Source organism: Chrysemys picta, chromosome 4 (assembly GCF_011386835.1).
Source record: "Chrysemys picta bellii isolate R12L10 chromosome 4, ASM1138683v2, whole genome shotgun sequence".
NCBI classification, from domain to species: Eukaryota; Metazoa; Chordata; order Testudines; family Emydidae; genus Chrysemys; species Chrysemys picta.
Window position 1 is genome coordinate 102,126,122 of NC_088794.1, and position 27,481 is coordinate 102,153,602.

Genomic DNA, 27,481 nt, shown 5'->3' on the forward strand with positions numbered 1-27,481 from the left:
TTCCCTCATCCACAGAGCCAGTTATCTCATCATAGAAGGCAATTAGGTTAGTCAGGCACGACTTCCCCTTCGTGAATCCATGCTGACTGTTCCTGATCACTTTCCTCTCCTCTAAATGTTTCATAATTGATTCCTTGAGGACCTGCTCCATGATTTTTCCAGGGACTGAGGTGAGGCTGACTGGCCTGTAATTCCCGGGATCCTCCTTCTTCCCTTTTTTAAAGATGGGCACTACATTAGCCTTTTTCCAGTCATCTGGGACCTCCCCCGATCACCATGAGTTTTGAAAAATAATGGCTAATGGCTCTGCAATCTCACCCGCCAACTCCTTTAGCACCCTCGGATGCAGCGCATCCAGCCCCATGGACTTGTGCATGTCCAGTTTTTCTAAATAGTCCCGAAACACTTCTTTCTCCACAGAGGGCTGGTCACCTTCTCCCCATATTGTGCTGCCCAGTGCAGCAGTCTGGGAGCTGACCTTGTTCGTGAAGACAGAGGCAAAAAAATCATTGAGTACATTAGCTTTTTCCACATCCTTGGTCACTAGGTTGCCTCCCTCATTCAGTAAGGGGCCCACACTTTCCTTGATTTTCTTCTTGTTGCTAACATACCTGAAGAAACCCTTCTTGTTACTCTTAACATCTCTTGCTAACTGCTTCTAGCTAAACATTCTGATTTACTTACACCTTTGGGTTGTTAAAAGTAGTTTTAGATATGATCTGGTTCAAACTTTACACAGCATTCCTGCAGCCCCATCTCTTCAGCACAGAGAACAACAGACAAAGGGAAAGTTTCTTTCCCAATTTTAAAAGTTCTGCCCAATCCTTTTCTTTTACCTGTGGGCTTGTTAACCCTTTACAGGTAAAGCAAGAAGAGAACAGACACCAAGAGGGATTTTATACCTAACTGGCTCACTGGGTGTCCATCAAAGGAAGCTACTCTCCCCCCACCATCCCCTTCATGTATCACACACTGTAAGGTCTGGCCTGATCCAGAAAAGGATATTGCTTCTGTGGGGGAAAATTTCCTCCTGAAATTTTAACAGTTACATCCATCATTTCACATTCCCGCTTGTATTTAGCAAAAGCAACAACATGCTTAGTTACTAATGCATGCACATTAGTTCTCCCTTTTGCAATGTTTTCTATGATATACATTCCTGGTTTAGTTACAGTTGAAACAATGTCACAAATGCAAATGACAACAGGTTGATTGTCTAATGCCTGTACTGTTAAGCATAGCAAGCGATTGGTCAAATCTATAAGGCATCCATGTTTCCTCAGAAAATATACTTACAGTAAATTGTAGGGTTCTTTCAAATTTGCTAGTGCAAATACATGTTTTATGTCCCCCTTTTTTATGTCCCCTATTTCTGTCACTACTGATTTTGATAACTCAGCTGTGATCTGGTTACTTGCAAATGTTGCTAACACTCTGGGTTGTCCTGATGATAAAGGGGATGATTTTGGATTTTTATCATTGATTATGCTGATTGAGGCTTCAATGTCAATAATAAAAAATGGCAGCCCCTCACCATTGTTGATACTGTGGGTTTCCCATTTACATCTTTTTCTAAAGAAGCTACAAATTTGCATGGGGACTTTTGGCGTCACCCATTCTGTTTTCTTGGATTTACATTTTTTTCCGCTTGGTCGTTCTCATACTCCATGCATGGAGTTGAAATCCAGAATGCCAGTTCAGTTGTTACGGCAATGGGTTGAGGTGGGGTGTGTTGGTTGTTCAATATCCTGGAATTTTTTGCATTTCACACTTGTGAGAATCTAGTGTTTTCCCTATTTGACGGAGTTCTTTAATAATTATGTCCATTATAGGACTAGGGGGTCGACGAGTCAGGATTCTCAGGTGAGAGTGGTAACGATTCATGTCAGACATGAATTGTTTCCTGCTTGTGGTTGGTGAAGATGGTAAGGAGCATGTCCCTATTCCTTTATTCATGTTTCTAGGGTCATAGTATCTGGGATTTTGAATTTGAGGACATCGTGGTATGCCCCCCCCCTTGGGTATGATCTGATTTTAATATTATTATCCAACCCTGTTGGACCAGGTGATTGTCCTTATGTCATAGTTTGTAGGCCTTCTACTTTAATTACTGGTTTACCTGAGGCTTCTTGAGCAACTGCTATAGGAGGGTGAGTTCTTTTGGAACCCTTCTGTTGGGTTTGAATATAGGCTTTAGACAACAAATCCAGCACTTCTGGAAGAGTGCTCCCGGGGTTGACATGCATTATTACTTTACCCCGAACTGCTTCTAAAGAATTGTTAACAAGCAAATTAATATACTGTGGTTCTGTTTCCTTTCCAGGCATTTCATTAGATATCCAAGCTGAAGAAAATTTATTATGAAATTCATGCAGTGACTCACCATCACGTTGCTTCATGTTAGCTACCAAAGTAACTCCTGGTCTGGATGCATATTTCTTTCTAACAGTCGCACAGTGTTTTTGAATGACTTTTTTTCCCCTTCTTGAAATTTTGGTGGCAATGTATTCCATAAGGCTCTGTCTACAGTTAACTGTAGAATCTTATCCAAATTCTCTTAATCTAACAGCAACAGTTTCACTACTGTTTCTAAATGTGCTGTGGGGGCAGCCACTGGATCTCCTTTTTTCATCAGCGCTACCATTTTTGCAATGGCTTCTAAGGTTTTTACATGTGTTACCATGGCTGTTGGAGAGACATGTTTACTGGATTCTACTGGTTCCACATTAGGAATTGATTGATTCTTCTCCTTCATGGTTATATTGGGGAGTCTAGGTTTCTTTTTCTCTAGAGGAATTGGTATCTCCCAACTTTGGGCAACTTTAACAGTAGATAATTTAGATGTAGGGTTTTGCTGTAACCCTTTACATTTTCTTTTGCCTTGGGTAGGTGCCTGTATCTTAGGAAGGTTTGGCACTGGCATAGGTTTCTGTGGAGATTCTGATTTTGGCTCTAAAGTGGCATGGGGTACAGTGGGCACATCAGATTCAAAATGAAATATGCCACTTGTTCTTTTCATTATTCCTTCTGATTCAGTTGACTTCAAGATATCAAAAATACTTGCTGGAATTTCAGGTTGCACAGACTTTTGACTTTCCTGAGAGGTACTGATATCTAAGATTGCCTTCTTACAGGCCTTCACAGCAACTTTTATAGTTCCCTGAGTTTCTTGTAACAAACAGCACAATTGCAGATGGGTTTGTTACAGGTCTGGCTTACTCATTCTTTGTCCCTCTTTCTTCTCACTCTCACAACGACTACTAATTGCTCTTCGTTTCATTTCTTGTCTTAAACCTGCAATATTTAATTTCTTATCAAAACTTCCATCAAAACGTTTTACAACTTATCTTTTCCTTGCTTCACTACTGACAGTTTCTTCAAATCCCCCATTCTCTCCCTCCGAATCTTCTGTGTCTGATACTTCCTCTATTCTTAGCTCTCCACATTGTTCAGTTTCCTGTTGTTCTTCCTGTCTGAGTTTAGCTCTCAATCTGGTAAGTAGGGGTAAAATTCTACCTCCACGTTGTTGTTCTTCCCCAGGTTCCACCACAGCTACTGGAATATCTGGAATTATATTTACAACATATAGAGGTGGCAACTCCCAGGGGCAGCAGGTTTGTAGAAATTTTGGTGGTGCCTAGAGCCCACTCCCCCCAACTCCATCCCCCACCTGCCTAAGGCTCTGGGAGGGAGCATGGGGGCCGGAGGGGGGAATGTAGGAAGGGGGTGGGGGTGCAGGCTCTGGGAGGGTGTGGGGAGGGTGCGGCGCTTACCTAGGGCTCCTAGGCAGGGTGGGCCGGGGGGCCTCCGTGTGCTGCTACCCCCAGGCACTACCTCCACAGCTTCCTATTGGCCGCAGGGGCGCTTGGGGCGGGACACAAACCCACCCTGCCCAGGTGCCACAGGGAGAGGCCGGCAGCCACGGGGAGCGAGCAGGCAGGAAGCTGCTCAGCTCCGCTGAGCTGCCGGTGGTGAGTGGGGGCCCCAGGCTGTTTTAAATGGTCTGGGGGACACGGGGGAGGGGGCACCCAGGGGCAGAAGGCGGGAGCCGGGCCCGTGGTGCTTGGGCACCGGAATATTCCTGGTGCGCAGGCACCACGGGCCCATAGAACTCGCCGCCCATGGTAACTCTATCTCCATACAGTTATCCTCCTCATCTACTCACATCTCCTCATTTTCACCTTCAATATTGATTACCTGACAATACATATCCTCCAGAATGTCACAAGTTTGTTCTAATGCCTGTGTTCTGTGAGCCAGCTCTGCTATTCTCACTTCTTGCCCAAATGAACGTCCCTGACCCATTGCTCTGTCTCTCCACATCAGAATTTCATAACCAGCTTTTTGTAACTGTTGCTTGCTGTAGCTTAGGTGTCTTGCCAAACTGTCCCTTTGATCCAGGAGTATGGAATTTACTTCTCTTGTCCTACTAAGTTGTTCTCTCAATGTGTCACTAGTCTCCTGCTCTCTGGACAAGGCTTGTCTTGTCTCTTACAGTTGCTTTCTTTTAAATCTTCTCCCCAGGATGTTACATGCCAGATATACAGAATCCACGGCTATTCCTTTCACCTCTTGAACTCTTTTCTTTTCTTTTTCCTTCTCAAAGAGGGAACACATTAAATTCCAAGGATATCTATGGGCCCAGAGGATGCCATTGCTTGGTTTTCTAACTAATCCTCCCCCATGGGTTTTAATGTAGTTTCGCACAAAGGCCTCCAAGGACGTTTGTGGGTCTATTAAAACACATGCCTGAACAGATAATTTATTCTGTTCCATACTTTCCTTAGAAAAATTATAGAAGGCATCTCTTCCTTGCTCCTGATAAATATCTTATAGGGATTTCTCTATTTGAGAAGGGCTTGTGGTGCTTGCTTCTCCTGTAGCTGTTTTACAGCTGGAGTACACCGAGAGGCGGGGCGGTGACCAAGGTAACCCCACAAAGTTTTACTTGATCCTCCATCGGCGATGCAGTCCAGAGGAGTGTAAAATTCATGGAGCTTATTAACAGATTTGGGGAGTTTATGACTTGCAGTTGAGGGTGGAATATCTGACTCACTCTGATAGGGTTTCTACCCATAAGAGAGTGGTAGAATCCTTTTACACAACTGCGGTCTCACTATTTCTTTTCCCTGAGCTCAATTCTTACAACATCAGACAGGTAGACAAACAAAACAACATAAAATGCAAACAAGCATAAGTGAAAGCAGGAAGTCTCCATTTTAGTTCATTATGACTTTTGATCTATATATATTTTTTTCTCAAACTTTTGTTTCTTATTGGTTTTGTGTGTTTTCTATGGGCCTGCTATTGGACACCAAATCTGTAGCCTTTTATTTTATTTAAGATTAATCATACTTCAGTGGGTTTGGTTCTGGCAACTAGAGTCTTAAGTTCAACAGAGTTACCTCTGTTTGTTTTATATTTCAAGTTCATAGGAACACATGAAACCATAGGCAAATAACACATACAATTACAAGAGCATTTACCTTTTAGTAATTTTATTAAAGTTACCGACAAAGCTATACATGTTACAGCATATACAGTTCCTAAAGATAAGTATAATGGACCAGTTATACCTACAGACATACTCACATTCTCCTAGATGGTGTTAGTCTGTTGGCCCTCTCATGGATTGACCATCAATACGTGAGTGGTTCCTGCTGGAGTTCCCCTAGAAAGCTCAATTTTCCTGTTCTGGGCAACCTTTTTTATACTGTGATTTTTTTCTATACCTACATTCTGTGCATGTACATGAAAGTGTCAACCCTCTTTTTCTTATTGGTTTATGTCCCCTGGAAACACAAGGGATGCCGAATTCTATAGGCTGGGTAAGTTTTTATTAACATTGATGTACCACCTTTATTCTGAGGTTAGGGCCTATGTTAGAGACAATATTTGTTGTCACAGCATTTTATAATTTAATTTAATCTTTCCAGCTATACTTTTGCAGTATTACCAGTTGGTACCTCTTTTCCATTATCTTTTGGGTTATTTCTTGGTCATTGACTTGCGCCATTATTTTTTGTCTTCAAGACCCAAAATAGCTAAGCTAAGGTCTTGAGGCTTCGGCCTATGGGTTTTTGCGTTTCAGCTTCTCTTATTAATGTCTACCACATAGTTCCTTTAAATACTGATCAATCTTATACTTTCATAATCCTACAAATTAACTCTAATTAACATACAGTGAATATATGTAGTATAACCTATCATCACATGATAAATAAATAAATGGATACTAAACTAAAATCATTGGCTGCATGACTTATTTCCAGTCTGAATTTGTGTAGTTTCAACTTCCAGCCACTGGAACATGTTATACCTGAAGAGTCCATTAGCAGATATTTGTTCCCCTCGCAGGTACTTATAGACTGATCAAGTAATCCTTTATCCTTCTGTTTGTTAAGCTAAATAAATGAAGATCCCTGAGTTTATCACTAGAAGACATGTTTTCTAATCCTATGATAATTCTTGTGGCTCTTCTCTGAATCCTCTTCAATTTATCAACATCCTTATTGAACTGTGGGCACCAGAACTGGACACTGTATTCTAGCAGCGGTCACACCAGTGCCAAATACAGAGGTTAAAATAACCTCTCAATTCTTATTTGAGATCTCCCTATTTATGCATCCCAAGATTCCATTAGCTCTTTTGGCTACAGCTTTGCACTGAGAAATCATATTCAGCTGATTATCCACCCATATCCCTAAATCTTTTTCAGAGTCGCTGCTTCCCAGGATAGAGTCCTCCATCTTGTAAGTATGGCCTGTATTCTTTGTTCCTAGATGTATACATTTATATTTAGCTGTATTAAAATGCATACTATTTGCTTGTGCCCAGCTTACCAAATGATCCAGATCACTCTATATCAGTGATCTGTCCTCTTCATGATTTACTACTCCCCCAGTGTTTGTGTCATCTATAAACTTTATCAGTGATAAGTTAGAAGCCAGTTCAGCGCCAGCTGCCCTATCTGCCTTAAGACTGGGGTGTGCAAAAATGGTTTAAAACCACATTTTCCCTCGTCCTTTCCAGTTCTGTGCTAAGTCTGGGACAAAGGGACTACTAGTGTAAGTAAGAATGTGTGTGTGTGTGTGTGTTTGCAGGTTTGGGCTCTTACATGTGTCTCATTTGTTCATTGTTTTTCTCTTTCATTTTCCTGCTCTATTTCTTTCTAATCTTTTTCAGAATTTGCAATTGTTTATTTATATCCTTCCATTACCAGCTCTTCTCTGTGATCTATTTAACCTCAGGTTTACTTTTATTTTTCACTTCCCTTTCAGGGTTTTAATGTATTTATTTCATTTCAGTTTATTTCCCTCTTTCCGCCTCTCTTCCATTATAATAATTTATTAGGAATATTTTATTTTAATTATTCTTTTATTACTGTTGCCTCCTTTAGTTATGGTGCCTTTATGTTTTTTTATAGAACTGTTTACGGATTTCTTTTTCCCCTGTTAAAATATACCCTAGAAAGCTGGGCACATTTGAAGAATAACTGCCATAGGGTGGCAGTTGGAAGGGTCTGAACACGCTGCAGGCTGAACTAAAGCCCACCAGGGTGGGTGTGGAAGAAGACAGGAAAGATTAAGGGCTGAGGGTGTTTCTGTTTATGCTCCCACCCCAGCTCTAGACACCTAGTAATTCACTGGGGCCAATTCAGAGTCAGCTGGGAGGGGAAGAGCCTGGTTGGTTTGGGGGGGGGCTGCCCCTCTTGCCCGCTCCCTGCGGGCAGTGGGGCAGTCTGCCTCCTCTCTCCTTTGGGTGAGGCAGGCTCCTTGCTCCTGCTGAGACAGGTCCCTCATCCACATGAAGCCATGGGCCCCTGCCCCATGGTAACTATGTTCATCTGATTGGAGCCCCCATGGCCCAGCCATTCCCCCTCTGCCCCTCAAGGGGTGCCAGGCCAGAGGTCGCTTCACTTGGTGCTTGCGCAAGACTGGGTGTGGAGTGGGTACATGTCTCTGACGTCCCCAAAGTAGGGCATAATGTGTGACAGGGACCCAAAGTGAGGGGCAAGGGCAGGAGAGACAGGGCAACTAATTGTATAGGATGTGTGAGCGTAGACTGCATGTGTTCAGTTCTTAGGTGATCAATGGCAAATCTTTTCCCCCAAGTTTATACTGTCAAAGATATTTGTATGACAACAAGACATTTGTTTCAACTCATCTGCTCCCTGTTGCCCACATGAAACAGTGGCCTGTTTGTGATGTCACATTGGTTACTGTGGGCGTATTAATGTTTTGATACACTTCTGTTAGATGATGTCAGCAAGTTGCATAAGGGGGAACAAAGACTTTTCTGTTAAGTTCCTGGTGTTATTCAGCTTGCTTGTTTTCTTGTGCTTCAGTGAATGCCTAGAAGAGTACATCTGGTCATTTAAAAGGCCACAGAAACATTTGCTTTAAAGGTAAGCCTTATATTGCTGTGTTACTCACAATCAAACAAAATATTTACCTTCTGTGTCAAAGGGCAGTTTAAATTAAGTTAGTAAAGCAGTGTCCTTTCATGGACCCCAGCTACTTGATGCTAATATGTTGCTGTATTCGTCTGTTACTAATTTAACCACAGAAACCTGGAAATCAGCAGTGAAAAGGGCCTATTGTGGAATCTTGTCCATTAGCCACTGCCACGGCAAGATTATACCCTGTGGTGCATAACATTTTCTAGTTGTGCTTTAAATGTCTCAAGCAACAGAACGTCTCTTGGGACATTGTTGCCCAGCCTGAGTAATCTCACTGTCAAGAAGGTTTTCCCGGGAGCCTCCCTAAATTTTCTTTATTCATCCCATCATTTATTTACCTACAGTAGAACCTCAGATTTATGAACACCTCGGGAATGGAGGTTGTTCGTAACTCTGAAATGTTTGTAACTCTGAACAAAACATTATGGTTGTTTTTTCAAAAGTTTACAACTGAATATTGTCTTAATACAGCTTTGAAACTTGACTATGCAGAAGAAAAATGCTGCTTTCCCTTTATTTTTTTTAGTAGTTGACGTTTAACATAGTAATGTACTGTATTTGCTTTTTTTGTTTGTTTGTTTGTTTCGTTCGTGTCTCTTCTGCTGCCTGATTGTGTATTTCCGGTTCCAAATGAGGTGTGTGGCTGACTGGTCACTAGTAACTCTGGTGTTCATATCTCTGAGGTTCCTACTGTATTTTATTATTTATGATTTTTTTGCACAGTGCCTATTGCCATGGCATCCTTTGCATCTTAATAGCATCTCAATTAGAAGCAACCAATTTAAATCAGTAATATTGTAGTATCTACACTGATACTTCATTAAAGATCAGTGTAAATTCATGATGGCTAATTAGACTACCATTTTGACACCCTAAGTCATTTCTCACTATCCTTGATGCTTAACCACTTCATCTTCATATATTTATAGATGGGTATCACAGTTTCTTTAATCTTTTGATAAACAAGCAGTTCTTTTAACTTTTCCTCAATAAACCCCAGCACCATAGCCATTTTTGTATTATTTGAACTGCTTCCAATCAACCTACATTTTTCTGGTGCTGAGGTGCCCGGAATTGAATGCAATGCAGATCAGAATGCAGTATTCCAGACATAGTCAATTTATTTTGTTCATTAACTGTTTTGACAGTATCCTGATCCTGTTGTTCTAGTTTCCTTAGGTGGAGCTTGGTCCAATCATCGATTTTTTGAGTAAGGTGACAATTGGGAATTCTGGTTAAAGGTACCCATTTTTTAAAAATATATTTTGTGTTATAATTCATATATGACAAGTGATATTACTTTAAAATGATTATTCATATAGTGCCAGAGGTGTGTGCAATTACTATTTAGAGACAGTTACAAAATAGTACATCTCTGCCCCAAGGAACTTACTACCTGAAGGCCCAAGCCTTCATGTGTGTAGTTTCAACCCAATGGGACTATGTACATGAATAAGGATTACTCATGAAATTGGGACTACTTGTGTAATTAAGGATAGGAAGGGCCGTCTTCTGGTTAGTGCACTGGACTGGGAAACAGGAGATTTGGGTTTATCTCCTGGCTCCACCCTTATTGATAAGAGCTTGGTCAAGACACTTAATTGCTCCATGCCTCAGTTTCCCCATCCGTCAAACTCAGATATGCCCTTTCTATCACCTTTTATCTGTCCCCAGGACAGAGACTCTCTCTTACTCATTGTTTTTATAGTTCCTACACAATGTGACTGTCATCTCATGGTAACCCGGTAGCTACTATATTACAAATAATAAATAGAGCTAGATGGAAAACCACATTTCCATTTCATAGGAAATATTCACTTTTTGACATTTGTTTTGTTCTGAATTGGAAAAAATATTGAAATTTCAAAATTTCTCTCAGAGTATTTCCAAAATTTTTTAGTTTGGAACATTTCATTTAGATGAAGTTGAAACTTAATATAAAATATTAAATTCATATATATATAAATGTTATAACATCAAGATGAAATGGAACAAAAAGTGTAAAATACCAAACATTTTTACATTATCAAAACCAAAAATTTCAACCACATTGAAATGAAACAAGAAAGTCAAAATAATTCATTTTAACATTTTCCTTTTGAAAATTCTGTCTGTCGACACATTCCAGTGAAACATTTTGATTTTGGCAAAACTCCATTTTCTGATGAAAAATTATTCTGTTGAAAATTTTGACCAGTTTTAATGAATAACAATATTAAGTTCCTGATAAAGACTACAAGAAAATGGAATTAAGGTTGAAAATACATAGCAGTAATTTAGGGTAAAATAAATTACATTGTAATTGTCCCAAAAGCTGGCTTTTTAAACTCAGGAAATTAAGAATTATTATTAAACTTCAATCCAAACGTTTTAAGGTACAGCCATTAACAGTTAGGGAACACCGAAACACCTTAACTCTATCCTGTAGTGACACCATCCAAAAAGCATATGATTTGATTAAGGCATTTTAGTGCTTGTGGTCCCAAATTAGATTACGGTACATTGATTTTGAAAGATGCATTCAGATTTTTTCTTTTCTCCTCACAGTGCCACTACAGAACAGAGTTAAGATTGTCTGGATGCCTAAACTGTGCATTTCCACATTTTAACATATTTGAATTAACATATAACATTAAAAGTAGTCCGAAGAAAACTTTCTGGGGGAGAAAAAACTTTTATGAGGAATCCTTTATGTAACCTACAGGAACATAAAGGTGACAATCACCACCAAATAGCAACTGGAGTCCTCACAAGTGTAGCAGGATGCACCAAGATGCATTTAGGGTTGTGTAATATTTTAGGATGTATAGTCTTAATGTTTTCCCAGGCTACTGGAAGAAAGAGCAAGACAAAAATAAAGGACCCTGACAGCTCACAACATATGTCTCAGTTGAGGGAGGGGGGGGAAACAACTATTATGGTGGTTCTGGCCCCGACTTTATTGGGCTGTCAAAGAAATCACATACTCCCAGTGTTGGGCTCCCAGAGGAAGTGGCAGTGAAAGGGGCCAGCAGGTACTGAGATTGAGCAGATTTGGTTCTAGTTGTGTACACACTGTATCTCCCAAGTCAGTCAACAAGCAGCAGGAGTTGACCTCATTCAGCATTGCCTGTTGGCGTCCTGAAAGGCTATGTGCACCCTCAGAGTGCCTGTGAATAAGACCTGGATTTCTTTATGCTGTTAACATCATATGATCTTCCTGCCTTACTAATCTTCATTATGTTCTTTATCTGGAGTCATATTTTCTTGTAGTTTAAAAGCCACACTTGCTACTTAGCATAGCTCTATATAGATAAGTATCTGAATTCAAAACATTCTGGGCTGGGAGAGAGTGATTCTAATATAACTTTTGTTTCACCCAAGGCTGCACGTGTGACTTGAGAACTGTATTGCATTAGATTGTTTTGTAAAATATAGGAGTTAGATTTGCTTTGCTGAAACAACTTTTTTTTCCCCCTGAATAGGAATTTTTCTTAGGAAGTAAAATATATATAAAATATCTTTTAACAGAACCTGCCCAAATTAACCCCTATTTTCTAACTGTCTCACTAGGTTCAAGATGGCAGATTGCAGCTGTATTATGTGGGGAATATTTTGGCTCATCGTCCTGGTGTTTTTTGGCTGGCCCTTAAGCATTGCCTTGGGTGGCCTCTATGGATTCCTCTCCCCTCTCACTACCTTAATAGGACTGGATGACTTCAGTGAAGCACTGCTGAGGGGAGTAAATTTGGGGAGACAGTGTGCTAAGAATGTACAAAATGGCAAGCCCCTTTGCTGAGCAATAAAGACAGAATTGCAACTGACAAGCATTTTATTGTGTCCTGCACTGGATTTCAGAGTTATTTCTGTACAAAAGTTGTTTGGTTCTTGGATAATGTATAAATGGCACTTGATAATCTCTGAAGGAAACTATAGCAACGCTGTTTTGTCTTTTAAAACCATTCTTCCTGTTTCCGCAATGAGTAATGATGCCGTTTTTACTTATTTGTGCACATGAATTGAAATGAGAGAGAAGCCAGAACTGAAACGCCAGACCTAAACCTCAAATTAATGTTAGGATTAACAGCCACAGTTCTCAAAGCTTGGGTTCCAAACTGTGGGCACCCACCTTTGAAAACATTGTCCCAGAGCTCAAATCAGTCCAATGGCCCTAATCAAGAGACGCCCACATTTGGAAAGATGGGAATCTGCGTTTGAACCCTGTTTGGGGTAATGTTTGGCTCCTGAATTTTATTTGGCCTCATTATAAAATATGTGAAAATTAGATTGGGCGTTCCTGTCAGATCACTGTTTCATTTTAGTATTTATTCATCCATGTATATATTTAAATTGATGCATAGCTTAATTGTTTATAGTATCCATTAGCTTTCTTTCCACTTTACCATAATGCTAATTTACTAGGCATATCTATGATGGCAACTTTGTTTGAGAGTTTGCTACACTGAAATATTAATTTCAAGTATATTCAAAATCAGTTGTCATAAATACAGACATTAAAGTTTCTTTTGCTTTGCCATTTTCTTATTTTATGATACACTACACTGTAAACTTGAAACATTATCTAACCAGTTGTCAAGAATCTTTAAAGACATGCTAAAATTTATGTTCTCAAAGTTTTCATTCTATCTTTATATGGCCTATCTTTGCTGCATATCTCCTCTCATATTTTTGTTACAGTGAACATTTGTATGGAACATTATCTTTGAGTTTATAAGAGCTTATCTGTTTCTGCTGCAGCAGACATTAGTTGGATGTTACTGAATGGGTATTCATTATATGGCAGGGTGAAATTGGCTATATGCTTACCTGTGCATTTCCAGTAATCTCTTAGAGACATGGACCCGCCCCGCCCCCCACCTCTGAAAGCCAATTGCCCAGTGGTTAAGGATATGGGAGACCCATGTTCTAGCGCCTTGTAGTGACTTGGACCTGGTTTTCCTACAGCCCTAACCTCTGGCCTAGTGCTGTTCTGGGGTCTCTCTTTGGTTTTGACCAGAAGTTCCAACCTGGACTTGAGAAACCTTCTCAATGAAATTTTAATTGAAACCGGTATGTTTCTGCAAAATTGCTGATTCAATGAATTAACATTTTCTGATGGCAAATTGTTTTGTCAAAAAATTCCTGGCCAGTTCTGCTTTGGACCATTACTCTGTTCTACAGTTTCTCCATCTATAAAACAGGTGTCAACAATATTTTTTCCTCTCACTGGTGTGTTCTGAAAAGCAATCTATTAATGTTTAGTATCAGAGGGGTAGCCGTGTTAGTCTGAATCTGTAAAAAGCAACAGAGGGTCTGGAGATTTCCATTACTTGCATCTGAAGAAGTGAGGTTCTTACCCACGAAAGCTTATGCTCCCAGTACTTCTGTTAGTCTCAAAGGTGCCACAGGACCCTCTGTTGCCTATTAATGTTTAGCACTCTCACTATACTGATGAGTAGATCTGGGCAAAAATTTTTCAGACGAATAGTTTATTTGCTGAAAGATGCAGTTTTGGGTTGACTGAAATTATTTGTGAATTAGGGTTAAATTTGTAAAATAGTTTCAAAAATACTTTCTCGCCTCCAAAAATAAAATAAAATATATGCAAACACCCCCCACAAAAAATTAAATAAAAATTTTGTTTTGCATCAAACAAAATGTTTAATTTGACCTGAAAAGATTTTTTTAAATTTTTCCATTCAGCCACCATGTAATTATAGACTGTATCATAATTAGAGCTGGGCCATTTTTTTCTGACGAATAGTAAATGATTTGGCTAATTTGTGGCCAATTTATGGAATAGTTTCATCCAATTTTTTTGTGTGGGGGACTGAGGACCCCTTTACAAAATGGGGCTGCTGGCGATGCCCCTATGTAACTTACAGCTGGGATAGGGGAGATCAGGGATTCAATGCCCCCCTCTGCTTGACACAGAGAAGGGATTATGAACTTGCATCTCCTTTACTGCAGGTGAGCTAACCCCTGGCCTATGGGATATTCTGGGGGCAAGTCTCAGTATTTCCTGTTAAAGCTGTATAAAAATTGGTCCTTTGAGCAGGGATCTCCCACATTTCAGGACAATGCCCAGGAGAACATCTATCACCAGCACCACCACCCTTCTCCTCCTGGTGTTTTGTGAATCTAGCTCTTTAAAAATACCTGCAAACAAAAGGTCTGGGTGCACTGAAATGTTTTGTTTGACCTCAAATGAACTCATTCCATTTGCCAAAATGTTTTGGAATTTTCAAATTTTGTTTTTAATTTTAATTTTTTGAAACTGCCAGTGAATCAAAAATTTGCCCAGCTCTAATCCTAATGTACACATACAAGGGGGGTCTATCTAAGTTTACTAATTAGAGCTGGTCAGGAAGTTTTTTGTCCGAATTATTTTCCTACCCAACCTCCCCGCTCCCCTTTTCGCAAAATCTAATTTTTCGATGGGAAAGTCAAAATGACGTCTCCTTGGCTGTGTCCTCCTGGAAGGCGCTTGTCCGTTGCACTTTCTGTTTACAGGCAGAAAGTGCAATGGACAAGTCCCTTCCAGGGAGGCAGTAGAGGCTGAGTGCCCCTAACTACCTTTTGAAATATCAGTTCCAGGGTCATTTTTTTTTTGGAAAGAAATAAGCAACTGAACACATGAGTGTAATGAAATTTGCCTCCCAATCATAACTGTCTGTTTCTAATCTAGGTACAGCAATAGCAGTAACTAGTAAAATGGACTCTGAAGTGTATCAGAGAGATTTGTACATTGCAAAGTGAATATATGATTGATACAATCAAAGCTGTTTTGTCCTGGGGATTTTGAAGCACTGATTATTTCCCTCTTCACTCTACTTCCATTACATGCGTTCTCTGTATTATTCTCTCTACCATTGGGCACTACTAATGTCAAGGCTATGTCTGTGACATTGCCACAAACCTTCCTGGAACTCAGCCAGGCTCAGAGTTAAAGTGCTGAAGGAGCGTTGCAAAGGATCTAGAATGGTTCCCTGTGGTTCTTTTCCTCTCTATCAGCCTCAGGTACAAATTAGAGGATGTTTTCAACTCTAAACTGAAATGAAGCTGCCAAAATCATCATAAAATTCAGTGGGACTGCTCCTGTGAGTAAAGATACATCATGCATGTTTGCCAGATTGACTTCTAGTTATTCTTCCCTTTCTTTTCCTTTACTTTCTTCTTTCCTATTCTACTTTTTCTTTCTCAATTTATTTTCCTTGTCTTTTTGCTTTTACATTTCTGGATGTTTTTTATTTTTGTTTTTTGTTATTTAACACTCACCTTTCCTTATTGTTATTTATATCCTCCTATTACTTTTTCCTGTAAGATTTGGTTGTCCTTTGGCTGGCTTCTTTCCTTTGGCGTTTCACTTATTTATTTGATTTTTTTCCTCTATTCTCTTCCATCATCTCCCCTCCCCCCATTATCATCACCACCTCTTTTAGTTTACTGAAATTCCCTTTGTAGTTATAAAACTGTATGTATGACTTCACACCAGCATAAGTGTTCAGGGTCTATGGGGGTCAGTGCAACTCCTCCATGCAAGCTAGGGCAGTCCTAACTACTGTATCAATTGCAATAGTCCCTATGTGTTATTGTAGGGATGCAGAATTGCCACAGTGCAGGTCTGCCTCACTACACCCCAATCCACCTCCTCCTTCCTCTGGCTCACATCTGCTCTTCCACTACAACTCCTCCATGCAAGCTAGGGCAGTCCTAACTACTGTACCAGTTGCAATAGTCCCTATGTGTTATTGTAGGGGTGCCGAATTACCACAGTGCAGGTCTGCCTCACTACACCCCAATCCACCTCCTCCTTTCTCTGGCTCACATTTCCTGCACTTCCACTCCCAGATCATTCCTGTGAGGCTGTGGTGGATGTGGCATAGAGCCAGCTCTGTGCCAAGGGCAGGGGTGTTCTGCACTGGGGGGTATTGCTCAGGGAGTCTTATATCTTCCCTAAGCAGTGCAAAGGGGCCTTAGTGCAAGATAGAGTCTGGCCCAGAGAGTCTAAGTGGCTTCCCCAAGGGCACATAGGATATCTGTTTCTGAGCTAGGTATAGCACCCAGGACTCCTGACTCCCAATTCCATATCTTAACCAGAGGGCCATTCTTCTTTTGGTAGCATCAGCTATCCATTAGAATTCCCTCTTACAAGAAGCATGCCATGTTGTGTTAGTGGCAGAGGTTATGCATTAGCTTGTTGGGTCTGTATGCCCACGATATAATCCTGCAGCCTGAACTGATCCCAATTTGGCTGAATGAGGGGTTGATGCTGAGTGATGTGGAGCACTTCTGGATGATGAACCAGTCTGTCTCTGCTGCATAACACAACTTGGTGATGTTCTTGAATGACAGTGTGTCAGAATAGGAATAACACTGGAATCTCCCACCACGCATGCAAAATTCTGCCACTAGACCACTTGTGTTTTTGTAATAACCCTAATTTTTTCCCCATATATTGGCTTTGGGAGTAAGATATACATTGGTATGGCTGGATCCTGAATTTATTAATATTATATATGTTTATTTAAATAAATGTACTGTGCAAGGCAAAGGCAATATATAAAAATGAATATTAAAAAACCAATAACCACACAGAGAGCTTTATTAAAGATTCTATTCCAAGACAAGTCCACATATATAGCATTTAACTTTTCTTTCTTCACCTCTCCTGCTTTAAACAACTAGGGATATTATCATGAAAACAAGAGCTTTTTTCCTTGAGAGTTCATCTGCTCCGGCTGCCTATTTCCCTCATTAAGTCATAAGCCTGTTTGTGACATCACGTTAGTTGCTTTGGAAGTAGTGATGTTTTTACATCCCTTTGTAGGATCATGCTCAGTCAAGTTGCATAAGGGAAAACAAGGGATTTTGCAAGGTCCTTGTGATATTCGACTTGCTTGTGTGTTTATGCGTCAGTGAATTCCTGGATCAGAGTGACTTTTCATTAAGAGGCTGCAGAAATCTCTCTGTCTTAAGGTAAGCCTTTTACTGATCTATTTTCCAGCTGTTACAGTATATAGTCAAACAAAGTATTTAACTTTTAAAGTAGAGCCCTACTCCTGCAAGCTGATCCCCGTGGGCAAACATACCTATGCAGAGACCCCCTGAAACCAGCAAGACCCTACAGATACCAAAGCCTACTCACGCAGATCATTTTGGAGAATCTGGCCCACCCTTTCTCACCACAGCTATTTGATATCCCATTCTCATATTCTTTGGGGAGGAAGGATGGTCTAGTGGGAAGGGTATTGGACTTGGCCTCAGATTCGGGAGATCGGCTAGGTTTCTATTCCTAGCTTAGACAACATCTTCCTGTGCAACCTCACATAAATCAACTTAATCTGTCCTATTCTTCAGTGCCTCATCTGTAAAATGGGGCTAGAACTTCCCTAACTCACAGGGACTTGGGGAGGATAAAATCCATTGAATAATTGGGAGATGCTTGCATGTGTTCTAGCCTTGCTTTAAAGGTCTCGAGTGGTAGAGACTTCTTCCATTTCCTTTGGGAGACATTTTCCCAGTCTGATTGATTTTTTTGTAGACATCCTTAACATTCACCCTGTTGTTTATTTGATCTATTTATTGAATTTTACCCCGTGCTTGTTGTTATGGTATTACTGCACCTGATCAACAAAACAGTCTCTCAGTCAGAGACAACCAAGTAACCCAAAGGAGTTAAATGCCCATTGCCTATTGAATTTCAGTGGTTATAGATGCCTAAATCCCTTAGCATCCTTTGAAAATGCCAACCTAAAGTAATACACTTATAAGATCTACAATGATACATAATGATATATAATTAAAGGCCAGAGTAAATTCATTTGTTAATTACAGTAAATAACTACATAGTGTATATCACTCTAAATAAATGTTTCTCAGTTGTTAATGTTTAACCCTTTTAGTTACTTATAGTTAGTTATCTCTCCCCCCCTTTCTTAATCTTCTGATAGCAAAGCGCTTTTAGGGCCTGATCCAAATCTCATTGAAGCTAATGAGAGTGTTTTCACTGATTTCAATGGGATTTGGATCAATCCCTTATTTTTTCTTACAAGCACACTAATAATTTTTGTTGCTGTTATTTGAACTCCCTCCAACTGACCTACATCTTTCTGGTATTTGGGTGCCCAGAACTGAATGCAATATTCCAGGTATAGTCAATTCACTTTTTGCTGAAGGCATTTACACTATTCTGACTGTCTTGTCATAGTGTCTTCAGGTGGCGCTTGTCTGATCATCAATGCTTGAAAAGGGTGAGAAATCTCAGAAGTCTGATGGAAGGTAAGGACTTCTTGTTTTGATTCTAAGGCCCAGATCCACAAAGGAACTTTAGGCTTTGTGATGTTGACCACCACAATGCCTAACTTTTCAGTGCCTGAAAAGTCACTGGTACAACAATGCGACCTGTTAGGCTTATAGGCTCCCTCTACAATGCCTGGGGAGAGATAGGTGCCTTAGAATGCAATCCACAAAACCCAGCACTCTAGGTGAGTTTCTCCCTGAGGTAGCTAATGGGAGCTGCAGTGGCAGCTCCAGGCACCACCGCTCCTGCGAGCGCGGCAGTCAGGCAGCCTTCGGCGGCATGCCTGCGGGAGGTCCGCCGGTCCCGTGGCTTTGGTGGCAATTCGGTGGCGGGTACGCCGAAGCCGCGGGACCTCCCGCAGTCATGCTGCCGAAGGCTGCCTGCCTGCGGTGCTTGGGGTGGCAAAAAAGCTAGAGCCGCCCCTGGGGAGCTGCCAATGAGAGGGGGGTACTCCAAGCTGTGCCTCCTCATGGAGATGAGATGCGCCTAAGTCCAGGCTGCAAGGAAGTGTCTATCTGTGCCTGTGATCCAAAAACCAGGGAAAATAGGCATTTGGCCACCTACTTTTCCTCTAGGACCTGCATGCTCAGATGCTGCCTAACTCCATACAAAATTGCTGGAGGGAGTGGGCAGGGAGGAAAGAGGAGGAACTCCCTTATAATCCTTAGCCCAGTGGTTAGGGTACTCACCTGGCTGTGGGAGACCCTGATTTCAGTTCTCCCCTCTGCCTGATGAGGAAAAGGGATTTGAACAGTGATCTGCTATTTAGGTGAGTAAAGTAGAACAACTTCAATAGGAGAGACTAAAGGAGACCCATGCTGGACCATCCCATAGTCCATGACATTCACAGGGTGGCAGATCCCTGTTCAAAACCCTTCTCAGCAGGCAGAGTGGGGACCTGAACCACTGGTCTCCTATATCCTAGGTGAGTACCTTGAACACTGGGCTAAAGGAGCAGTTACTGCTGCTTCTCCTCCTGTGACACCTTGTGTGGCCACTGAGCACACCTACTGGATCAGGCCCTACAGGCAAGATAGATGGTTGAACACTTATCTTCTCCCAGTTGGTGGCCAGCTCTGGAGCTCAGGTGGGAGATAAGCACCTGGGCACCTAGACTGGGAGGCAGCAGCGCATTTGTTCAGAGACATAAACATAGGCACATAGGGAACTCTTACTGCAAAAATGTAGGTGCCTATAGGGTTAGGTGGCAGCTGAGCAGGGGTTTTTGTGGATTCCAGCAGTGCCTAAAAGTGGGACTTGGTGGCTAAGTCTGAGAGTTAGATGCCTAAGTACCTTTTGTGGCATTAGAGCTTAAATGCTTTGTCATAAATTATATGTTATGGGTGAGACTATATTACATAAGGATCTCTGATTTCAAAATAATCTCTCTTTTAGACAGCATCATAAGTGTTCACTGCTACTTGTACAAAATGGTACATCCCTGTCTTGAAGAGCTTAGAACCTGAAAATCTTTCCTTATGCAAGTAGTCTCGCTGAAAAAAACAGTGGGACTTTTTGTATAAGGAAGGGTTTGCAGATTCAGCCCTAAACACCTGATCTTGAGACACTGTTTGTTCCCATTGACTCTAATGGGAGCTTTGAGGGGCTCATTCCCTTCTCTGGAATCTGGGATTCCTGTTCAGTGAAATTTCAAATATAATTTAATTCCAGATGGGAATGAATAATTGAAAAACTGAAACCATATCTTGTTTCAAACTTTCTGAAACTTTCTCAGGATGTGTGGCCCTCTGGCTGGAAGTCAGGCTGCCGGGTTCCCAGACCTTTAGAGCTGGCCAGCTTCTCCCCTAGTGGTTTACCCAGCTCCCTAGCAGGCTGCCTGGCTCCCAAACTACCAAGCTCCCTGGGCACACGGGCCCAAATTAAGGTTGCACAGGCATCCTTATATGTGGCTTTTCCCACTTCTGAGTTCTCAACTTGGCAACCTTAATGTTCTTTTAATGTAGTTATTTGTGTGTTATTTTATCTCATGTATGTCACGACCCCATTGTGCTCAGTAATGTTCAGACACCTAGAAAATGACAATCTCTGACCCAAACCACTCTCAATCTACAATAAAAGACCTAACATGGGTGAGACATGCAAGTAGGCAGGGAGGTTGAAGTAACAATGATAACAGGATGCATCAGGATAGACTAGCCATGTGTCCAATTTGTAGCTGTTTAAGCAGATCAGTAGTAGCATAGCACTATTTTTCTACAGTGTTCACATTAAGCGTACAAGGGAGGCTGCCGTTTGTAAATGTAGCCAGAATGGAGCAATATGCTTTATATGTTTGTAAACAGAAACTATTTATAATCGGAGATATCATCAATAATGATAAATTTAAAAAAATCTTGTTCAGATAAATCTGTCCTGCTTGAAGCTATTGCACTGTGTATAAATAATTAAATAGTTAATTAAGTTAGGGCCCTGCACTTGGGTTCTCCCCTCCCCCTCAGTGTGTCCCCTACCCACCAAGACCTAGACTCATTCTCATTCTTTCTTTGGCATTGTGATTATTCAGGTATTTATACAAAGTGGAACAGCTTCAGGAGGAAAGATTGAGACCTGCTGACCCCATGTTACCCTACAGCACAATGGTTAGGGTACTCACCTGGGAGTGGGGAGAGCCAAATCCAAGTCTTTGCACTAATGATTCTTTATTCAAAGTGGTACGACTTTAATGGGAGAAATTGAGCGTGACGTGTCCCCAGAATATCCCACTGCTTAGGCCACTCTCCTACAATGTGGGATGTTATGTTCATGGTATACACAGAGAAATTAGATAAAAACATAAATTCTCTTGTTGGAAGGTTGCAACATAACACTACTTTATTTCTTAGAATTCAGAACCTTAATATACACCAGAATCCCAAAACAGAGAGAGAGGTAAAACAGGCTGATCCCTAAAGCAGAAGCACAACTCACCCCACCTTACTCTAGGTTGGCTGTCTACAGACTGACTGAGGCTAGACCCAAATTGCATGCTTCCAAGGAATACTCCCTAGTCTGCAAGCAGGACAGGAAAAAGTCCTGAGAATTATAGCTTGTACTTTTAATACAGTTTTCAGTACACCATCTGGAAGACCAAAATTTCAAATCCCTGCTCCACATTAGGCAGAGGGGGGAACTGAACTCTGGTCTCATTCCAGGTGAGTACCCTAATCACTGAGCAAAAGGGAGGCAGTTATGCATTCCTTCTCTTCTGGCTGTTTTGTGAATCTAGCTCTTCATGCCCTTTGCTTTTTATTTAAAAACTGCCTGAAAACAAAATGAAATGTTTTGTTTTGGATCAAGCTAAATATTTAGTTTGTATCAAAACAATTTTTGTTGATGTTTTTGATTCGTCAAGATTTTCAGAAGTTTCAGTTTGATCCAAATCAATTTTTTTTTTTTTTGGATGTCTGGGAACTACCGGCAAACCAAAAATCAGTTCTACATTGAGCGCTGAATGCAAGGGTTTAGTGGAGCCAAGAGAGTCACTGAAACCAGAAAAGACCATGGGTGTATGGAGGACCAAATGCAATATAAGCATCTTCCCCAAGAATTTGTGTTATTTTGAAACTGTATCCCCATTCAGCTGTGCAGCAGAGAGGTGGGAAGAAAGAACAAAGCTGAGCTGAGCTAGCCCACCCAGCAAGTGCCTCTGAGCACCTCAGAAACTTTCCCAAAAATTCAATCTAGTTTTAAAATTGGTTGGATTGCTAGTGTGGACAAAGTCCTGGCCACCAATTTTTTTTTTAATAGCAACTTTAAAGTAGATTTATCTACACTGGTTATAAACATAGCTCCAGCAGTTGGAGCTGTGTACATGCAATGGCTCCACTGGTTTGAATTTTGGGAAAGGTTTTCCCTTCAAAAACAAAACTGCTGAGAGATGCGGCCCAGATGCGGTTTTAAAACTGTTTTTTCTTGACAGCTGGAAAGGATGAAAGGAATAACTTTGAGCGAGGGTGGGAGAGAGGAGATGTATGTGGGGTTGGTGATGGAAGAAGGAAGAGCTTGACAGATTTTAAAATAAAAGGAAATATACCAAATAAAAATGGCTCATTGTGAGAGCAGAGGGCTAAGCCTTTCGGAAGAGCAGAAACGACGAGCAGGGGTGAAAAGACAGTAAAAGGAGAGAGAGAGAGACCCCCATTTCTGCATAATCATAATTATTTCTGGAAACTCAGTAATATCTGCAGAGAGTCCTGTGGCACCTTACAGACTAACAGACGTATTGGAGCATGAGCTTTCGTGGGTGAATACCCGCTTCTTCGGATGCATCCGAAGAAGCGGGTATTCACCCACGAAAGCTCATGCTCCAATACGTCTGTTAGTCTGTAAGGTGCCACAGGACTCTTAGTCTGAATCTGTAAAAGCAGCAAACATGGCTATCCCTTTGATACTTCAGTAATATCTGAATCTGATTACTTAGGCCGGGATTTTCAGAGCTGGGTCCCTAAAGTTGAGCTCTAAATCTAATGTTAAGTGTGTAAATATGGATTTACAAGCCCAGTTTTGAAATTTTGCCCTTAGCATTTACATAAGCACCTCTTCATCCAAGGATGGAGTGTGAATGAATACATTTCAGAACTGAGGCCCAAATGGCACATACAGAAATGTGCACACAAATAACTGCTCTGTAAATCAGGTCACTGTGCTTACAGAGAGGGGTGTTGTCCATTATTTTGTATCATTTAGATACCAAGTGAGGATTGTAATATTGCATTTGGATCACCTTTACTGACTCAATCTTATTTTTTGCTATATATGATTAGCATAGAGGGGGAAAAAAGAACAGAAAGAAAAATGTCAGATGTATTTGGCACTAATTCAGATTATTTTGTAATGTTTCAGTGAGCACTTTAAGACAAGCTGCTTCTATCTGATGTGGAGTTTGCTCTGGCTGTTCATACTGGTCCTTTTTGCCTGGCCTTTCAGCATGGCCTTGGCAGGCCTTTATGGATTTGTCTCCCCTTTCATCACGTTGGTGGGACTCGAAGACGTTAGCGACGCCCTGCTGCAAGGAGTAAATGTGGGGAGAGAGTGTGCTCAGAACGTCCGAAACGGCAAGCCCATGTGTTGAAGATGGCGCTATGTCTGGCAAGGATTCTGCTGCTCACTCCATCAAATGTCACACCATCGTGTTCATCAAATGTCACACCATTGTGAATTTCTCATTTTTACACGGTGAATTAAAGAGCTTTTATTTCAATGTAAAAGGTTTTTGGCAATTCCCCCCGCCCCACACACACTTAATAATCTATGAAGGACACTGATTTAATACGACTGTTTTATAAGCTTACAGTGGAGGTTGTGATCTTTCATATCTACACAATGAGTTATGATGACAACCTTATCTCTGGAAATACAACATTCTGAAATATTGCCTGGGAGAGAGGACAGGGCCAGGACACTGTGGCCAGTCTGTGCTTTGATTGTGTCCCTATGGACTGGGGAATGGATTGTTCTCACCAGAAACTAAGCAGCCGCCATCCAACTGAAACCGCTTGTGCTCATTAGCTGGTGAGAAGGTGTGATCAGATATTTCTCCCTGGGGAACTGATTAGAGTCACCACTGGTGGCCAGGGGGAGAGGACAGACTGCATAGGCAAGCAAGCAGCCAGTGACAACACATAATCCAGGAGGCAATCTCTGCAGCACAGACAGGGTTCAAGTTTTGCAAGTTCAATTTCACCAGTTTTGAGAGAGATCAGTGTAGGTTCCTCCACACAGAATATTATGTTCCACTGTCAATTGGATCTGGCTGTACTTCATGTGCATGCCTCCTTCCAATCATCCACAGCCTCCTTCATGTCAACAGCAGAACCCCCAGAACAACAAGAACATATCCAGATTTGCTGCCCAACAGCACAATATTCAGAACTTCCCTATGTTTTTTCCTCCCTGTGAATAAATGACTTAGAGAGAGAGGGTTTTTGTTAGATCAAAATTCTTTCTGTTTTCCCCACAACGAATTTATATCACCATTGCTATTTGTTAAGACAATTTGTTATATACAGGAATATAGAATTATGAAGACCAAGTGTGTCCTGTGGCTTCTGATGCACAGCCTGGTTCTGAAAGACCATAGAGGGGCCACCCATGCTGCAGCTGGAGCCCCCTGAGGAATTCCTGCTGACTCACCCAGAATTCCTCGCTGCCCCCATTGGGGAAGACAGCATTGCTGGGGACCCAGCTCAGTGCCTGCACTCTCTGTGACTATATTGTGGCTGATTATATTGCAAACATAATTTGGGCTTCCTGATTTACTAACTTTCCTTGTGCTCCTAGGACCATATTTCCTCACATTTTAAAGGGCAGTATGTTACATTTGTTGTTTCTGTATGTGGTGCTATGCTAAGTATCTGAATCCAAGACATTCTTGGCTGGGTGATAACGGGCTATGGGGGGACTCTGAAGAGGGCAAACGTAACTGGGTAGCTTTATTGTCAAGTACGGATTTGTAAAATACAGGAGTTAGATTTTCTTTGTTGAAACAACATTTTAGTTTTTTCTCAATTTTTCTTAGAAATGTTGTTATAAGCTCTCAGAATTAACTCATTTTTCTAATTGCAACTGATGGCAGAGCACAACTGTTTTATCAATGAAAATATTCCCTCATTGGAAGAATAGTGAACCTATTTCACTATTTCAAATTTTTTCACTAACATAACCTCATATTTACCCTGAACTGACATCTTTGCCATTTTAGGTAGGCATGTCTGACCTTTGAATAGATACATATGTTTTCATTTCTAACTCTCTTTTTCAGAAGCCCTCTGGGTTTTTTGCATGTCTTGAATCCTTGCCTATGTTTGATCTGTGTTGCCAAGTTTGGGGCTGCTTCAGTCTGGGGCTGGGCCATCCACAGAAAGCATTTTAGTGCATACAAAACCTCCTAACTATGCCTAAAGGCTTTTCTGAATGGAAAAGCATATTGCCAGCATCCACCATTCTCGCTTCATCCGCAGTCACATTTAACAGCTTTAATCCAAACACTAACTTAAAGTTTGACCCTTGCACAATTAAGAAGTACTTAACTGTCCTTGAGATATATTTATTTTTAGATGTGGATGAATTTTAACACCGAGCTAGCCCAGTTATAGTACAAAAGCAATTCGCTTACTGAAAATGTGTGTTTTATGGGAAGCATATTTTTATGCCGACAAAATCTGCTTTATTCACACAGGAATAAATCTGGAATAATTTCATTGTCTTTAGTGGCATTATCCCAGTGTAAAACAGATTCAGTACTGTGATTAGTAAATGTTAGTCAAAAATAAACTAAAATATGCAGGTATTTTCACATAGATCCATACATGAATAGAAATGCTACATTTGCTGATAGATTATGATGATATTAAATCTACCCAATTATGTTCATTCATGCTGTTCAAAGAAATGCCAGTGATCTTTCAGTAGCTGAGATTATGGTGTGATAGTACATTGCCATTTTATTTTATACAATGCCTTTCTTATGTGATCCTAAAAAGGTTCATACAGTTCAATGAAGTAACACTTGGCATAAATCTTTTAGGCCTTGTCTACTCTTGCAGTGGTGTGTAAGATACCTGTAGCTACATGTGGCAGTGAAAGGCTCTGGCAGTGGGAAGCAGTGCAGAAGGGGTCTGGCAGCTCCCCTCTGCTGGAGGCTTTCCTGGCTGCCTCTCCTGTGCCAGATCCTTTTTCCACTGCTGGAGTCTTTCACTGCAGTGAGCAAAGGCTCTCACAGTGGGGATGCAGCAGGACACTATACTGCTAAAAATAGCAGTGTATATGCGGGAGGCACTGCTTGGGTATGTAGACAGCCATGGATGCTATAAGCTTTTGGCATGTCTCTACTCTACTTGCCTGTCTACACTGCTTTTATACCTGTACTAGCTGGGTGTTCAGTGTCTGTTAAGGTGACCAGATGACAAAACTGAAATATCGGGACACTGGGGGGGTGGAGGGGAAAAAAAAAAAGCCGCTGGAGCACCCCCCCCACCCTGCACCAGCTTGCCTCGTCTTCACCTCCCCCTGTAGGGGAAGGTGTCCAGCTGGTGCAATCCCGCGGGTGGCCCCGGAGTGGGGGCAGCAGGCCCCAGCCCCCTGTCCCACTTGGGTCCCTCAGGGGAACAAACGGGGCTGCCAAGGCCTCCGCCCTGGGGCGGGGTTTCCCTTCAGCCTGCCCTGTGGGGTGGCACAATCCCATCACCCCGAGTGTGCCCGGGCCTGGCCTGTGCCCAGCTGCCCCCGCAGAGCACCTTGGGTGGCCCCGGAGTGGGGGCAGCAGGCCCCAGCCCTCCCGTCATGCTCGGGTCCCATAGGGGAACGAACGGGGCTGCCGCTGCCTCTGTCCTGGGGTGGGGTTTCCCTACAGCCCGCCCTGTGGGGTGGCGCGCATGTGGTGGGAGGTGAAGCCCCATCAGAGTCCCCGTGTGGGCAGCTGCTGCCACCCCCCACCCACCCATGGGCGCGTACAGGGAGCCGGTTCCCCAGGACGGACCCGGGGCTGCCTCTGCAGGCACCGCCCCGCCCTCCTGCTTGTGCTCGGGGCCAGGCCAGACTCACTCACCCCACCCTCCCCTGCGTCCCCTGGGCCTCCCTCCAGCGTTTGCGCAGCCATACAGCTGATCGGCGCAAGCCTGGGAGGGAGGAGGAATGCAGCGTGCTTGGGGAAGAGGCAGGGATTTGGGGAGGGATCCAATGGGGGAAGGAAGGGGTGGAGTCGGGGCTGGGGGGGCACGAGCCCCTCCGGGCTCCACCTG

General features: G+C 41.9%; 1 long non-coding RNA gene across 5 annotated transcripts; it reads left to right on the forward strand.

Moving 5' to 3' along the window:
* On the forward strand, window positions 1–26,669 carry LOC112058810 (uncharacterized). 5 transcript variants are annotated; one of them, XR_010600670.1, is made up of 7 exons: window positions 1–3,614; window positions 6,719–6,752; window positions 7,033–7,067; window positions 8,348–8,407; window positions 9,632–9,702; window positions 12,014–18,721; window positions 23,586–26,669. It is a non-coding gene; the product is annotated as an uncharacterized LOC112058810 (long non-coding RNA). The 5 variants fall into 5 exon arrangements; XR_010600671.1 differs by having other exon boundaries at window positions 1–3,494; XR_010600669.1 differs by lacking the exon at window positions 7,033–7,067 and having other exon boundaries at window positions 3–3,614; window positions 12,014–17,419; window positions 18,651–18,721.
* Window positions 26,670–27,481: the final 812 nt, after the last annotated feature.